Below are 15,994 nucleotides of genomic sequence, written 5' to 3'. Positions count from 1 at the left end.
AGCTAAAGGAATCCTGAGAAAAAAGAACAAAGCTGGAGGTATCACACTCCCTGATTTCAAAATATACTACAAAGCTATAGTAAACAAAACAGCATGGTACTGTCACAAAAACAGACACACAGATCAATGGAATAGAATCGAAAGCCCAGAAATAAACCCACACATCTATGGACAGCTAATCTTTGACAAAGAAGCCAAGAACATACAATGGGGAAAAGAAAGTCTCTTCAACAAATGGTGTTGGGAAAACTGGAGAGCCACATGCAAAAAAATGAAAGTAGACCCTTACATTACACCATACACAAAAATTAACTCCAAATGAATTAAAGACTTGAATGTAAGACCTGAAACTATGAAACTTCTAGAAGAAAACATAGGCAGTACGCTCTTCCACATCGGTCTTAGCAACATATTTTCAAGCACCATGTCTGACTGGGCAAGAGAAACAACAGAAAAAATAAACAAATGGGACTACATCAAACTAAAAAGCTTCTGCACAGCAAAGGAAACCATCAACAAAACGAAAAGACAACCTAACAATTGGGAGAAGATATTTGCAAACCATACATCTGATAAGGGCTTAATCTCCAAAATATATAAAGAACTCATGCATCTCAACAACAAAAAAACTAACAACCTCATTAAAAAATGGGCATAAGAATTGAACAGACATTTCTCCAAAGAAGATACACAGATGGCCAACAGAAACATGAAAAGATATTCAAAATCATTAACTACCAGGGGAATGCAAATCAAAACTACAATGAGATATCACCTCACGCCCGTCAGAATGGCTATAATTAACAAGACAGGAAACAACATGTGTTGGAGAGGTTGTGGAGAGAAGGGATCTCTCACACACCGCTGGTGGGAGTGCAAACTGGTGCAGCCACTATGGAAAACAGTATGGAGATTCCTCAAAAAATCAAGGATAGAACTACCATATGATCCAGCTGTTCCACTGTTGGGTATTTATCCAAAGAACTTGAAAACACCAATGCATAAAGATACATGCACCCCTGTGATCATTGCAGCGTTATTCACAACAGCCAAGACTTGGAAGCAACCTAAGTGCCCATCAAGGGACGAATGGATAAAGAAGATGTGGTATATATACACAATGGAATACTACTCAGCCATAAGCAATGATGAAATCCAGCCATTTGTGATAACATGGATGGACATTGAGGGTATTATGCGAAGTGAAATAAGTCAGAGGGAGAAGGTCAAATACCGTAGGATTTCCTTCATTAAGTAGTAGATAATAACAACAATAAACAAACACATAGAGACAGAGATTGGATTGGTGGTTACCAGAGGGGAAGGGGGTAGGGAGGAGGGCGAAAGGGATAATTGACACATGTGTGTGGTGATGGGTTGTAATTAGTATTTGGGTGGTGAACATTATGTAATATATGCAGAAATAGAAGTATAATGATGTACACCTGAAATTTACACAATGTTATAAACCAATGTTACTGCAATAAATAAAAAAAATTTTTTTAATTAAAAAATAATAAAATAGACCAGACGGCTTCCCTGGTGAATTCTACCAAACATTCAAAGAAGACTTAATACCTATCCTTCTCAAACTCTTCCAAAAAATTGAGGAGGGGGGGAAGCTCCCTAACTCATTCTACGAAGCTGACATTACCCTGATACCAAAACCAGACAAGGACAACACAAAAAAAGAAAATTACAGGCCAATATCACTGATGAACATCGATGCGAAAATCCTCAACAAAATACTAGCAAATCGCATACAACAATACATTAAAAAGATTATACACCATGATCAAGTGGGATTTATTCCAGGTATGCAGGGATGGTTTAACATTCGCAAATCAATCAGCGTAATACACCACATTAATAAAATGAAGAACAAAAATCACATGATCATCTCAATAGATGCAGAGAAAGCATTTGACAAGATCTAGCATCCATTTATGATAAAAACTCTGAATAAAATGGGTATAGAAGGAAAGTACCTCAACATAATAAAGACCATATATGACAAACCCACAGCTAATATCATCCTCAATGGTGAAAAACTGAAAGCCATCCCTCTAAGAACAGGAACCAGACAAGGATGCCCACTGTCACCACTCCTATTTAACATAGAATTGGAAGTCCTAGCCAGAGCAATCAGGCAAGAGAAAGAAATAAAAGGGATCCAAATTGGAAAGGAAGAAGTGAAACTGTCACTATTTGCAGATGACATGATTTTATATATAGAAAACCCTAAAGAATCCACCAGAAAACTTTTAGAAGTAATAAACGAATATGGTAAAGTTGCAGGATACAAAATCAACATACAAAAATCAGTTGCATTTCTGTACACTAACAACGAAGTAGCAGAAAGAGAAATTAAGAATACAATCCCATTTACAATTGCAACCAAAAGAATAAAATACCTAGGAATAAACTTAACCAAAGAGGTGAAAGATCTGTACACTGAAAACTATAAAACATTGCTGAAAGAAATTGAAGAAGACACAAAGAAATGCAAAGATATTCCGTGCTCTTGGATTGGAAGAATTAACATAGTTAAGATGTCCATACTTCCTAAAGCCATCTATAGATTCAGTGCAATCCCTATCAAAGTTCCAACAACATTTTTCACAGAAATAGAACAAAGAATCCTAAAATTTATATGGAACAACAAAAGACCCCGAATAGCTAAAGGAATCCTGAGAAAAAAGAACAAAGCTGGAGGTATCACACTCCCTGATTTCAAAATATACTACAAAGCTATAGTAAACAAAACAGCATGGTACTGGCACAAAAACAGACACACAGATGAATGGAATAGAATCGAAAGCCCAGAAATAAACCCACACATCTATGGACAGCTAATCTTTGACAAAGGAGCCAAGAACATACAATGGGGAAAAGAAAGTCTCTTCAACAAATGGTGTTGGGAAAACTGGATAGCCATATGCAAAAAAATGAAAGTAGACCCTTACCTTACACCATACACAAAAATTAACTCCAAATGGATTAAAGACTTGAATGTAAGACCTGAAACTGTGAAAGTTCTAGAAGAAAACATAGGCAGTACGCTCTTCGACATCAGTCTTAGCAACATCTTTTCAAACACCACATCTGACCGGGCAAGAGAAACAATAGAAAAAATAAACAAATGGGACTACATCAAACTAAAAAGCTTCTGCACAGCAAAGGAAACCATCAACAAAACGAAAAGACAACCTAACAATTGGGAGAAGATATTTGCAAACCATACTTCTGATAAGGTCTTAATCTCCAAAATATATAAAGAACTCATGCATCTCAACAACAAAAAAACTACCAACCCAATTAAAAAATGGGCAAAAGACCTGAACAGACATTTCTCCAAAGAAGATATACAGATGGCCAACAGACACATGAAAAGATGTTCAAAATCACTAACTATCAGGGAAATGCAAATCAAAACTACAATGAGATATCACCTCACGCCCGTCAGAATGGCTATAATTAACAAGACAGGAAACAACATGTGTTGGAGAGGTTGTGGAGAGAAGGGAACTCTCATACACTGCTGGTGGGAGTGCAAACTGGTGCAGCCACTATGGAAAACAGTATGGAGATTCCTCAAAAAATCAACGATAGAACTACCATATGATCCAGCTATTCCACTGTTGGGTATTTATCCAAAGAACTTGAAAACACCAATTTGCAAAGGTACATGCACCCCTGTGTTCATTGCAGCCTTATTCACGATAGCCAAGACTTGGAAGCAACCTAAGTGCCCATCAAGGGACGAATGGATAAAAAGCTGTGGTATATATACACAATGGAATACTACTCAGCCATAAGAAACGACGAAATCCAGCCATTTGTGACAACATGGATGGACATTGAGGGCATGATGCAAAGTGAAATAAGTCAGAGGGAGAAGGTCAAATACCGTATGATTTCCTTCATTAAGTAGTAGATAATAACAACAATAAACAAACACATAGGGACAGAGATTGGATTGGTGGTTACCAGAGGGGAAGGGGGGAGGGAGGAGGGTGAAAGGGATAATTGGGTACATGTGTGTGGTGATGGGTTGTAATTAGTATTTTGGTGGTGAACATGATGTAATCTATGCAGAAATAGAAGTACAATGATCTACACCTGAAATTTTTACAATGTTATAAACCAATGTTACTGCAATAAACAAAAAATTTAAAAAAAAAAAATAATAATAATAATAATAAAATAAAATAAAAATAGTACTGGAAGATCTAGCCAGAGAAATTAATCAAAAAAAGTAAAAAAAAAAAAAAAGAAAGAAAGAAAAGGCATCCAATTTATATAGGATGAAGTAAAACTGTCTATTTGCAGTTAACATGATTCTATATATAGAAAACCCTATAGAATCAACTAAAAACTTACTAGAGATAATAAATGAATTAAACACAATTTCCGGATGCAAGATCAATGCAAAAATCAGTAGTGAAACACAAATATCACTGTGTCTCTACACCACAATGAATATATCAAAAAGAAATTAAGGAAACACTTGTTTCACAATAGCATCCAAAAGCATAAATAACTAATAATTATTTAACAAAGGAGGTGAAAGGCTTGTACACTGAAAACTAAAAACCATTGCCAAAGGAAATGAGGAATAGTTAAATAAATGGAAAACTATCCCATATGAAAGTACTGGAAGATCTAATATTGTTAAGATTGCAATACTTCCCAAAGTAATCTAACAATTTGATTTTATGTCTTCCATAATGCTTAGAGTAGATTCATGCATACAAGGGATACTTAAAGTGTTTATCAGCATTACTTGCTTCACCACTGAAACATCCCTGGCAAATACAGAACTATTTAATGAACCACTAAATGCACAAGCAATGCAATAACCGAGCTGTTGTTAACATTTTACCCGCTCTATTTTGATCAGGGAACAGTCAATACAGTCCTGAGGATTGTTAATGTCCAGAGACGCTTGATGTTTCTTTGCTTTCTCCAAAGTATAACTTTTTACATAAGCAACATTTTTAAGTAATTTGTTGTGACTCCCTGGGAAATAATCAAGGAGATCAGGGAAAGTATTGCAGAGCTAGAAGAGAAAACAATAGCTTATTAAATAAAAGACATTTAATGAAGACTTATATACCATATGCCAAGACTTGGTTAGAAACTGTATTATAAATGTTAATAAAATATGATCTTAGTCTTGAAGGGAAATTTTTATTTGACAAATACATAATTTTCTATGCTGATAGATATATTTGAGGGAGAAAATTCTGACCAGAGGATCAAAGATGATAAATATTTCCTATACCCATACATCATGTTTATAGTATATAAACATCCTTATTTCAATTCTCTCACTTTTTATATAAGTTCTTTCCCACAATCTTCAAATATGGGCTGGCAGGAAATATTATGATTCACATTTTGTAGATGCCACACACAACTCAATATTTTATATATAAAGTAACTGTGCACCAGAGCAGTTATATGACTTCTCTAAGAACACATCGTTATATTTTAGGCAGAATGCAGAACATTTTACCTCTGCACAGGTAAAATTGTGATGTTTGTTTATGATTCATGTACCATAAAACCAATCATTTCATCATCCCCAAAACCATTACCTTGCCATATAGGATGCCAACGAAGCATCAAGCACTCCTATCCTAGTCAGTGTTCCCTGGCAGCATTTGTGGCCCCAAACACTCTCTCTATTTGAAGGAGATATTCTCTTACTTCATAAAGGCAGGTATTTATGCCAACTAATGCGATGAAGTCACTAAGAATTGATTGAATGACAATACTTGTGTGTAATGGAAACCCCTCAAGAAGGGCCTGGAAGTCCATTTAGTGCCATGGACATGCTTTAGGGAAGTTATCAAAGTACTTTATGGAAACTGGCTTTGGGGAGTTTAGTGTAAAAAACACTGGACAGGGTCAATGGGATTGAATTCCAGTTCTGTATTCTGGGCATGTATTTTCCTGTCTATCGTTAAAGGCTCGGTCATCTTTCTCACATATTCACTCCATGACACTAACCTCTGGGCAGGACTGTGGTGTTCACACATTCACTTCACAACTTGGTGCATATATAGATTTGGATGTCTTGGAGAAAAAGAGCGTACATGATTCCTCAGGAAGAAAGAATCTTGGCCACATCTGCATCCATGGAGAGCTCAGAATCCTGATGTTTTCATCAAAGATTCTCATTATGCTTAGAAAATTCTGATCTGTATAATCAAAAGAGTTCTGTAAAATAATGGAGCAGATCACATTTCAGGGAGCACAGCCCAGGATAAAAGTGGGATCACAGGGTGAAGCTAAAGAATGAGAAACAATTTTAAAACACCATTAAAATGTACGTATGAAAAAATTCGTCTTTGGGATAACAGGTAAAGATAATTTTAGAAACTCTAAAGCAATATCTTACCTACAAATTCCCTTAACAGCGACATTATGCAACACGTAAAATCAACACATCACTTTTACCTTAACTTGTGTAGATCATTCCAACCTAGATTTTTAAATAATTTTTTTTAACATTCAATTCACATCCATTGTCTTTGTTTGTACCCTTTTCACCCAAGGTCCTTGTTAATTGGAAGGGAAAAAGAAAAAAAAAAAACATTTAAAGAGGGCTTTTCATATCATGTAATAATTAATGTTATCAGTGCTGAATATTATCTGTCTGCAAAGCCTGTAGAAAATTTATATAGAAAGAGAGAGAATAGTTAGGGACCTTAAAGTGTTTTATGTGTAATGAATAGTTGAAAGAATTATATGCAGAATCACAGGGGGAAGATCAAGAGAGAGATTGAGGGAGAAGTCATATATTTGAAGGGATAAGTGTAAAAAAGCAGAAAGTATCCATGTTGTATTGGCAGAAACTCTAATACAAATAAATATTTATTATAGGATGGATTTCTTTGTATAAAATAAAATAAAATGAGAATTATTATACCAAGCATGAATCCCAGTCAAACAAAAAAGATAAATTGATAAAAAGGGGTTCTTTTATTTTTTCACTTCAATATTTTAAAAAAATTCCCTCATTAGGAATTAAATGTCCAGCATTTCCAAGAAGCATAAAAAATTAACTTATTTGGGCAAAGCAGCCCTATGCAGACTTCTGGGACACTGTGCTGTATAGCCAGACACAGAAAAGTATGCTTTAATAAATTTTTTCTTCCTTTAAAACAAGTTTATCATATTTCTGGTAAAGAAATTACATTACAGGAAAAGTTTTCTTTTTCGGTAGGGAATCTGTAAAATAAAATTGCTGCAATCAAATGATCAATAAAAGATAACTATATGTAAAGTGATTCAGAACTCACATCTATAGATGTAATTAAAGACAAATTGCATCAAAAGTATTGCAGCTGATTGACAACAGGAAGATGGTGGAATAGGAAATTCTAGCCCTTGTTCCCCATACAAACACTGATTAAGTAGCGATAAATTGACTAAAATTCCTTTATGAGATTTTCAGAATCTAATTAAGAATTTGTAGTACCATAGGTGAGCACCAAGCTGAGAACAGCCACCTTAAAACTGGTAAGAAGAAAATTTCACTTTACCTGCATCAGCACCACCCCCAAACTGGCACAACTAAATGCTGGTAGAGAATGTCCCAGGTTGTGATAACTCCATCATAGAAAAGAGAAGGATGGAGCATGCATCCCATGTACCAGCATGAGGGACTGTGTCTGTCTTACTTCACTAGGAGTGCTGACAGAACTGGCATAGTCTGAATGCCTGGGATCACTGAGAATAAAGGTGAGTCGGGGGTAGTGTTTTGCTGTGGCCAGCACGGCCTGGCATGATCCACAGATGGTGTACAACTTGAGGCTCTTCCTTCAAGGGGAAAGGGAGAGGAGTGAAGCATGCATCTGGTACTCTGGCTTTTTAGAGGGCCACGCAAGGGACTGGTATCTGTCTCACCTGACTCAGGGCACTAAGGGGAAGCCTACAAACTTCGCATGCCATTGAGAAAAAGGAGAGTGGAGTAGCCTGTTTCTCTTGAACCAGGGAACTTGCAGTACTGCAAACAAATACAACAAAGGGAACAAGAGATTATTAGCTCTTGAGAAAGAAATCAGCAAGCCTCTCTAATTGTGAAATTGTATGCACAGGCCCAAACAAGTTGCATCCACCAAAAGAAAAAGGCTTCAGAGCCCTCCAGAATCTCTAGCCAGGATAACTGATGAGGGTTTGCCCTATACAAAGCCAATCCATAAAGACTGGAAGAGGTGGTATTTTTTCAAATTCATGAATCCTGACACAGAGTTATGAAACACACAAAGAAGCAGGAAACATGGCTCAAACCAAGGTACAAAATAAATCTCCAGAAACTGATCCCAAAGAAATAGAGTAATATCAATTATCTGAACAAAGGATTTTTTTTTTTTTTTCTTTCTTTTTTTTTTTTTTTTTTTTTTTTTTTTTTTTTGCGAGGAGGACTAGTCCTGAGCTAACATCTGATTCCAATCCTCCCCTTTTCTCTTGAGGAAGATTGGCCCTGGGCTAACATCCATGCCCATCTTCCTCTACTTTATATGGGATGCCGCCACAGCATGGCTTAACAAGCAGTGTGTCAGTGCATGCCCGGGATCCAAACCTGTGAATCCCGGGCAGCCACAGCAGAGTGTGTGCACTTAACTGCTGTGCCACCAGGCCAGTCCCAACAAAGGATTTTTTTTAAAAGTGATAAAGATGCTTTATCAGGTCAAGAAAATGATTCATGAACAAAATGAGCATATGAACAAAGAAATAGAAGACATAAAAAAAGAACTAAACAGCTGAAATTTAGGGAGCTGAAGAACACAATAACCTACCTAAAAAAATTGCTAAAGACTTTCAATAGCATACTTGATCAAGCAGAAAAAAGGCATTAGCAAACTTAAGGACAGGTCATTTGATAATATGCAATCAGAAGAACAAAGTGAAAAAGGAATGAAAAAGAGTGAAGAAAGCTTAGGGGACTTATGGGACGATAAAGGGACTAATATATGCATTATGGTAGAAGAGAGAGAGAAAAGAGCAGAAGGATTATTTAAAGAAATAATCACAGAAAACTTCCCATATCTAGGGGCGAGGGGTGGGTGGTGGGTGGAAATAACAGACAGATTCAAGATGGCCAACACATTCTAAATAGGATGAACAAAGAAAATTCACACTGAGACTATTATAATGAAATTGTCAAAAGTCAAAGACAGAGAGAATTTTAATAGCAGCAAGACAAAAGTGGTTTGTCACATATAAGAGGAACACCATAATATTATTAGTGGATTTCTCAGCAGAAATCTTGCAGGCCAGAATGGAACGGAGTGATATATTCAAAGTGGAGAAAGAAAAGCTGCCAACCAAGAGTACTATATCTGGAAAACTATTCTTCAAAAATGAAGGAAAAAAAAGACTTTCCCAGATACACGAAAACTGAGGAAGTTCATCACCACTGGACATGTCTTACAAGAAATACAAAAGGGAGTCCTTAAATTTGAAATAGGACACTGAACAGCAACACAAAAGCATATGAAAGTATAGAACCTGTGGATATAGGCAAATATTTGGACAAAAATGCAATATTATAATAATGTAGAGGTGATGCATAAACCACTATTAATTCTGATATAGAATTTAAAAGAGAAAAGTATAAAAAATAGCCCTAACTATTAAAATATGTTAATGGACACAACATGAAAGTATGTATTTTTATCAAAATGGTGGAATAGGAGTTTTCTACCTCCTTCTCCCCGAAGATACCAATTTTGACAATCACCTATAAATGATAGTGTCTTTGTGGAAGTCTGGGAGTCCAGAAGAAAGTTCCAACACCGTTGAAGCAAAAAAAAAAAAAAAAAAAGAAAGAAAATCCAAGATTGGACGCACTGAAGAGTGTAAAGGGAACACTTTCACTTTACTTGCAACACCCTTACCACAAGTGGCACAGATCAGTGCCAAGAGTGTCCTTCTTGGCCCATGATTTATCCCATGGGGGAAAGCGAAAATGTGTGAGTGAGGGAAAAGCTTCCCCAGGTGTGCAGGATGCTGCCAAAGATACCCACTTCCTTTTCAACCTATCGAGAAAACTAAGGTATAGTACACATCTGGAGGGCAGGAAATGGATGGGAGAACAACATCCAGGGCTCTCAGAGGGCATCAAAGGGATTCAGATCCTACTTACAGCTTCAAGGACTCAATCAGGAAGCTCATCCATGCACCACTGGGGATGTCTCACCTGTGGTTTACCCCAATGGACCCATAGGCACACACAAAACTCTATGCATCTCTCCTACACACACACGCACCTATGGCTGGCTGCGTGTGCATGCCCCAATGGCAGCAAGAGTGAACCTTTGCAGACAGCTAGTGAGAATGCACAGAAAACCAGCACAACTCTGTGAGATTTGGATAATCCACACAAACTTGAGCATTTAGCACTGCCCTAGTGAAATCAAGCAAATGAGAGAGAGTCAGCACCTGGCCTGGCTTTGCAGGATCGAGAAGAGGCATACACTTTTAAGAATTATTCTCTCAGACGGAACAAGAAGTGTGAAGCAGGCATATCCATAGAAAACATCTGAGATAGCCTCAGAATCTGTAACATGGCTGACGGAAGGTATTTCTCTCCCAAAGCCAGTTGTTAAAGACTGAGGAGTTGACACCTTCTTCAAATGTGAAGACAGCAATGTAAGACTTCAAGGAAAATGAAAAATCAAGGAACATGACACCACTAAAGGGACACAATAATGTTTCAGGGCTGATGCAAAGAATTGGAGATTAGTGACCTGCCTGAAAAAGGATTCAAAATAGTGGTTTTCAGGAATCTCAGTGAGCTACACAAAAACACAGAAAGACAGTTCAAGAAAATCAGAAAAAGAACATGTGAACAAAATGAGAAGATTAACAAAGAGATAGAAATCACAAAAAAGAACCAAACACAATTTCAGAGCTGAAGAACAATCAAGGAAACGGAAAAAAAAAATGCAAGAGAGAGCATCAAATATAGAATGGATCAAGCAGAAGAAGGAATCTGTGAAGTAGAAGGCAGGTCACTTGAAATTACCAGGTCAGAGGAGAACAAAGAAAAAAGAACGAAATGAGTGAATAAAGTGTATGTGAACTATGAGCTATCATTGAGAGAAACAATCTACACAATAATAGAGTCCCAGAAGGTGAAGAGAGGGAGAGAGGGGAAGAAAGCATATTCAGAGAAATGATGCCTGAGAACTTCCCAAATGTGGGGAGAGATTCAAACATCTAATTCATGAAGCTGATAGATTTTGCCAAAATTTTACCCCAAAATGATCTTTACCAACAAACACTATAATAAAATTGTCTAATATCTAAGACAAAGAGAGATTTTTAAAAGCAGCAAGAGAAAAAACAATCATCACATACAAGGGAAACCTCCATAAGACTATCAGCAGATTTCTCAGCAGAAACTCACAGGACAGGAAGGGTGGGATGATATGTTAAAACTATTGGAAGAAAAAAATGTTCAACAGGTATATGAAAAGATGCTCAACATCACTAATCATAGGAAATGCAAGTGAAAAGCAATGAGATATCACCTCACATCTGCTAGGACAGCCATTATTAAAGAAAAAAAAGTGTTGTTGAGGGTGTGGAGAAACTGAACTCTTGTATACAGTTGGTATAATGTAAAATTGTGCAGTTACTATCAGAAACAGTATAGAGGTTCCTCAAAAAATTAAAAATTAAAAATCAAATTACCATATGACCTAGCAATCCCACTTCTGGGTGTTTATCCAAAAGAACTGAAATCAGGCTCTCAAAGAGATATTTGCATTCCTACGTTCATTGTAGCGTTATTCATAATAGCCAAAAAGTGGAACCAATGGAAATGCCCATTGGTGATGAATGACAAAGAAAACGTGGTAAATACATACTCTGGAATATTATTTAGTCATAAAAAGGAAAGAAATCTTGTCATATGCTATAACATGGATGAACCTTGTGGACATCATGCTAAGTGAAATATGTCGATCACAGATGAAGACATACTGCATGATTCCACTTGTATGAAGTATCTGTAGTCACACTCATAGGAACAGAAAGTAGAATGCTAACTGCCAGAGCCTAGGGGAAGAGGAAACGGAGATTCACAGTTCAATGGGTATAGAGTATCAGTCGTGCAAGATGAAAAGTTCTAGAGACTTGCTGTACACAGTGTTATTATAGTTAATACTATAATGTACACTTAATAATTTGTTAAGAGGGTAGATTTCACGTAATGTGGTTTTTTACCACAAATTTTTTTAAAGTATTGGGAAGAAATGGTAGGGCACAGAATAAAAGGAAACGTGGTTAAGAGGGTAGATTTCACATAATGTGGTTTTTTACTATAAACTTTTTTAAACTGTAGGGAATAAATGGTAGGGCACAGAATAAAAGGAAATGTGTTTAGCGGCTTCAATGTCACACAATTTGGGTAAGTGTTGGGGATTTGGGTAAGTTTTGGGGATTTCTTTGTTTGTATGTGATTCACAGGTAAAATCTGATTTTCAGTCTTTCCTTTCACTTCTTATGGAAGAAAGAATTTAAAAAACATAGTAATTTATAATCCAAGCTGAAAATCAGAGTCTTTGTGACAAGCACTTTACAGGTTATTACACTTGGCAGTGGGAGGTAAATAATTACTGTAGCATGAATTTGTTTCCAAAATCTAGTAGAGATCGGGACAAGTTTAGAAAACTGAAAACAGAGCCAAATTCCACTTAGAGGAGACAGGGTAAGCAGTTATTGATAATGGTTGAGATCTATTTAAATAAAACATATTATAACTTGATATTTCTGTATTTTGAAGAATTGTGATGTTACATATATTTATTCAAAATGTATAAATCAATGGAGTGAATAGCGAGTAACAAAAAATAATTAATGCCGACATTTTTAAAACAGTGCTATCTTTACACAGAAGTTGTAATTGATGACAATTGTACTAAGATAAGCCTAAGTGATTAAAACCATAGATGGCATTATTATTGGCCAGAACTGTAGGCATGGACCCTGCAACAAACTCTCAGATATGTCTGTGAGGCTGACCATATAAATATAGTTCAATTAGGTGAAAGCACATGTCCCTTGTTTCCTGCTCCATAAGAGTGTGATGAGGTCATTCCCACCAAGTTCACTTGACAAGTATTCCCTGGTGCAATGCTCTGGAATAGGCAAAGCACATTTGTGCTATACGAAAAACATTGCTCTCTAACAATTTCAGAAAATGACTCAAAACTATTTTTCATGATTTCTGATTTGAAAACAAAGTTCAGGAGAGTCTAGGATTAAATGATGTTTTATACCCACACTGTATGCATAATCATGAGTGTACACACACAATCATAGATACACAAAAGCTCCCTTGGCTCTCTGCTTCAAACCCTCCCTCCTCCACCTGAGGGCTGGTAGCCACTACCCATAATGTAAGATTTGGCTGCCCCTCAATTGTTTCCAGGGACATCATTTTAGAGAAGAGAACAGTCTGTTAGGGTCAGAGTAACAGAGTACAGAATCATACACCATTGGTTTTTCTCCACTCCTCCACAAGGCAGCAGGCTTCCTCTAGAATTCAGCCGTCAGTGCTCCTCTTCCCCATCCCAAAATTCCTCAGGGTCATGAGGGAGAAGCGCCGCATCTCCCTCCATCTAGTTCCATTGCTGAACACAATTCCTACCAGGAGGGGAAACAGAAACTGGGAAGGAGGTCTGAGGCAAGGAGGAGGAAACTGACAGTTAGTGGCGTCCTGGCTGTGCCAAGCTCTGCCAAGGAGTTCTCCAAATTCCTGTTTTCCATCCTCCCCACGCCCATTACCAATGCTGAATATGGGCACTCACACATCTACCATGTCCTTTGTTATCTCTTTCAGCCACTGCCTCTTCCAGAAAACTCCTCCCCCAGATCAATCAGGGCTTCCTTCACTGCTTCATATCCATATAACACCACAGTGGGCTTCATGCCAAATTACAGAGTGAACACAGGGCCACAGACTTTTGAGAGCTGGGGACGGGGATGCAAATAATAGCAAAAGAAATCACTATTTGATAATATATTGTTCCTGATTCAGAATGATATTAACATCCTCTTTTTATGTTTTTTTTCTCTGCCACACACAGCCTAAAATATATCTGAAGTTAACATAAATATGAGGGTGATTGTTATAGCTGCCACTTACAAATGGCCTGTGATGTGCCAGGCTATGGCCTAAGTAATTGGTACACAGATTACAATTAATCCTCATAGCAGCACCTTCGGTAGGTTTATTTGCCCCACTCACAAATAAGGAAACCGAGGTCAGAGAATTCCAATTCATTTCCAGCGTCTCATGGCTACTATATAGAAGATTCAAATTTGAACCTCTTCTTATTCAATCTCTGATCCTTGAGCAATATATCAATCCTCAATGCCCACCTTTGGACCAATACCCAGCTGACTCCTTCAGGATCACTTGTAGAGCTCTTCCCATGGGAATTCTGATTCCATAGCCCTGTGATGAATACTAGAAATCTATATTTTCAAAAATTATTCAAACAATTCTAATGTCCAGCCCTGTTTGTGATCTGCAGAAGGCAGCTAGCATCACTACAGTGCCAGGACAGGCAGCATCTCATTGAAGAACTCTTTCTTCCACCTGAAGCATTCATAGGGTACAGATAGCAGCTTCGTGCAGAATCCAAATGAATGTTGTTAGGCCCTGACTAATTACTTCTTTCTTTCATTCAATCATGCTGGTTCTGAACCCAGAGCCATTTCCTTGACATCAGGCACAATTTTCTTCTTCAGAGAAATTCAGTTTTCATGGCTATCTGAACAAAATACACAGTTTACATAGTAGATGACTTCTGGATGAAATCTAATCACAAACACTTCCTTACCATTTACTTTCAGAAAAAAAAAAAAACAAACAAACAAACAAAAACATAGCAAATGGCTGCAAGACAAAGAAGGGAAGCAACACTCCTGGCTTTTGCCACTTTATTATTCTGATTCTACCCTACAAAACCTGAAATGTTTTTCTGCTCACAAAACACATTGCTTCGTTCCATTATTTATGACAATGACAGACCAGAAAAGGCAAAAGAAATATCAAAATTCACAGGGAGTAATTTGCTTTACAATGACCTATTTTACTTTTTGGGTTTGTTTTGATTTTTTGTTTATTGCAGTAACATTGGTTTGTAACTTTGTATAAATTTCAGGTGTACATCATTATACTTCTATTTGTGCATGGATTACATCACGTTCTCATGTTCACCACCCAAATACTAATTACAATCCATCACCACACACGTGCCTAATTATCCCTTTCCCCCTCCTCCCTCCCCGCTTCCCCTCTGGTAACCACCAATCCAATCTCTATAGTGTGCCCCGGGAATATGTTTTATTTTTAAAATTGGGGTTAATTTACTTACCCTTTGCAAGCTACTAGAGGAACATAAAACATACTTAACATTACTTAAGGCTTTGCTGATGTCCTTAACGTCTAACTGAAGAATATTTCCAATAATAGGGAGAGGAGTGGGGCCAGGTGGAGCCTCCCTTTCCTGGAGCTCTGTTTCCAGAGTGAAAGGAGAAGCAAACAGGAGAGAAAGAGCACCAGGGCCACAACCAGATCCATTGTCTTTTCTTACTTAGACAACTGTAAGCCTGAAATCCAAAGCTTTTATAACACTCCCTGCTGATTCATCAGGTGGCTCTCTGAGGTATAAGAGAGTAATCAGTTACATCCACTTTATATTCTCTTCTGAGTGGACTTTTGGCCCACTGATAAAGATAGAAATAAAGGGTTCTTTAGTCTTGTTTTCCTTCTGTCCACTGGCCACTCTGGACATTCTGATTTAGTTATACTGGGTTGGAGTCCAGGTACTGACAATTAAAAAAAGAAGGCAGTTCCAATATGCAGCCAGAATTGCACCGGCCGAGGTAAATTACTTTATGTCAAAAAAGGCTCAAAACTTTGGATTCAAATCAATGACCAGTTGGGAATTTATGACTT

The 15,994-nt window shown here is 37.2% G+C and overlaps 1 pseudogene; it reads right to left on the bottom strand.

The window, feature by feature from the left end:
* Positions 1 to 15,616, bottom strand: part of LOC106801494 (cytochrome P450 2C19-like) — a 281,591-nt pseudogene extending 265,975 nt beyond the window's left edge.
* Positions 15,617 to 15,994: the final 378 nt, after the last annotated feature.

Source organism: Ceratotherium simum, chromosome 6, assembly GCF_057802395.1.
Source record: "Ceratotherium simum simum isolate JZ-2026a chromosome 6, ASM5780239v1, whole genome shotgun sequence".
Taxonomy (NCBI): domain Eukaryota; kingdom Metazoa; phylum Chordata; class Mammalia; order Perissodactyla; family Rhinocerotidae; genus Ceratotherium; species Ceratotherium simum.
Note: the sequence above shows the minus strand (reverse complement) of the source record. Positions and strands in the feature narration are given on the sequence as shown.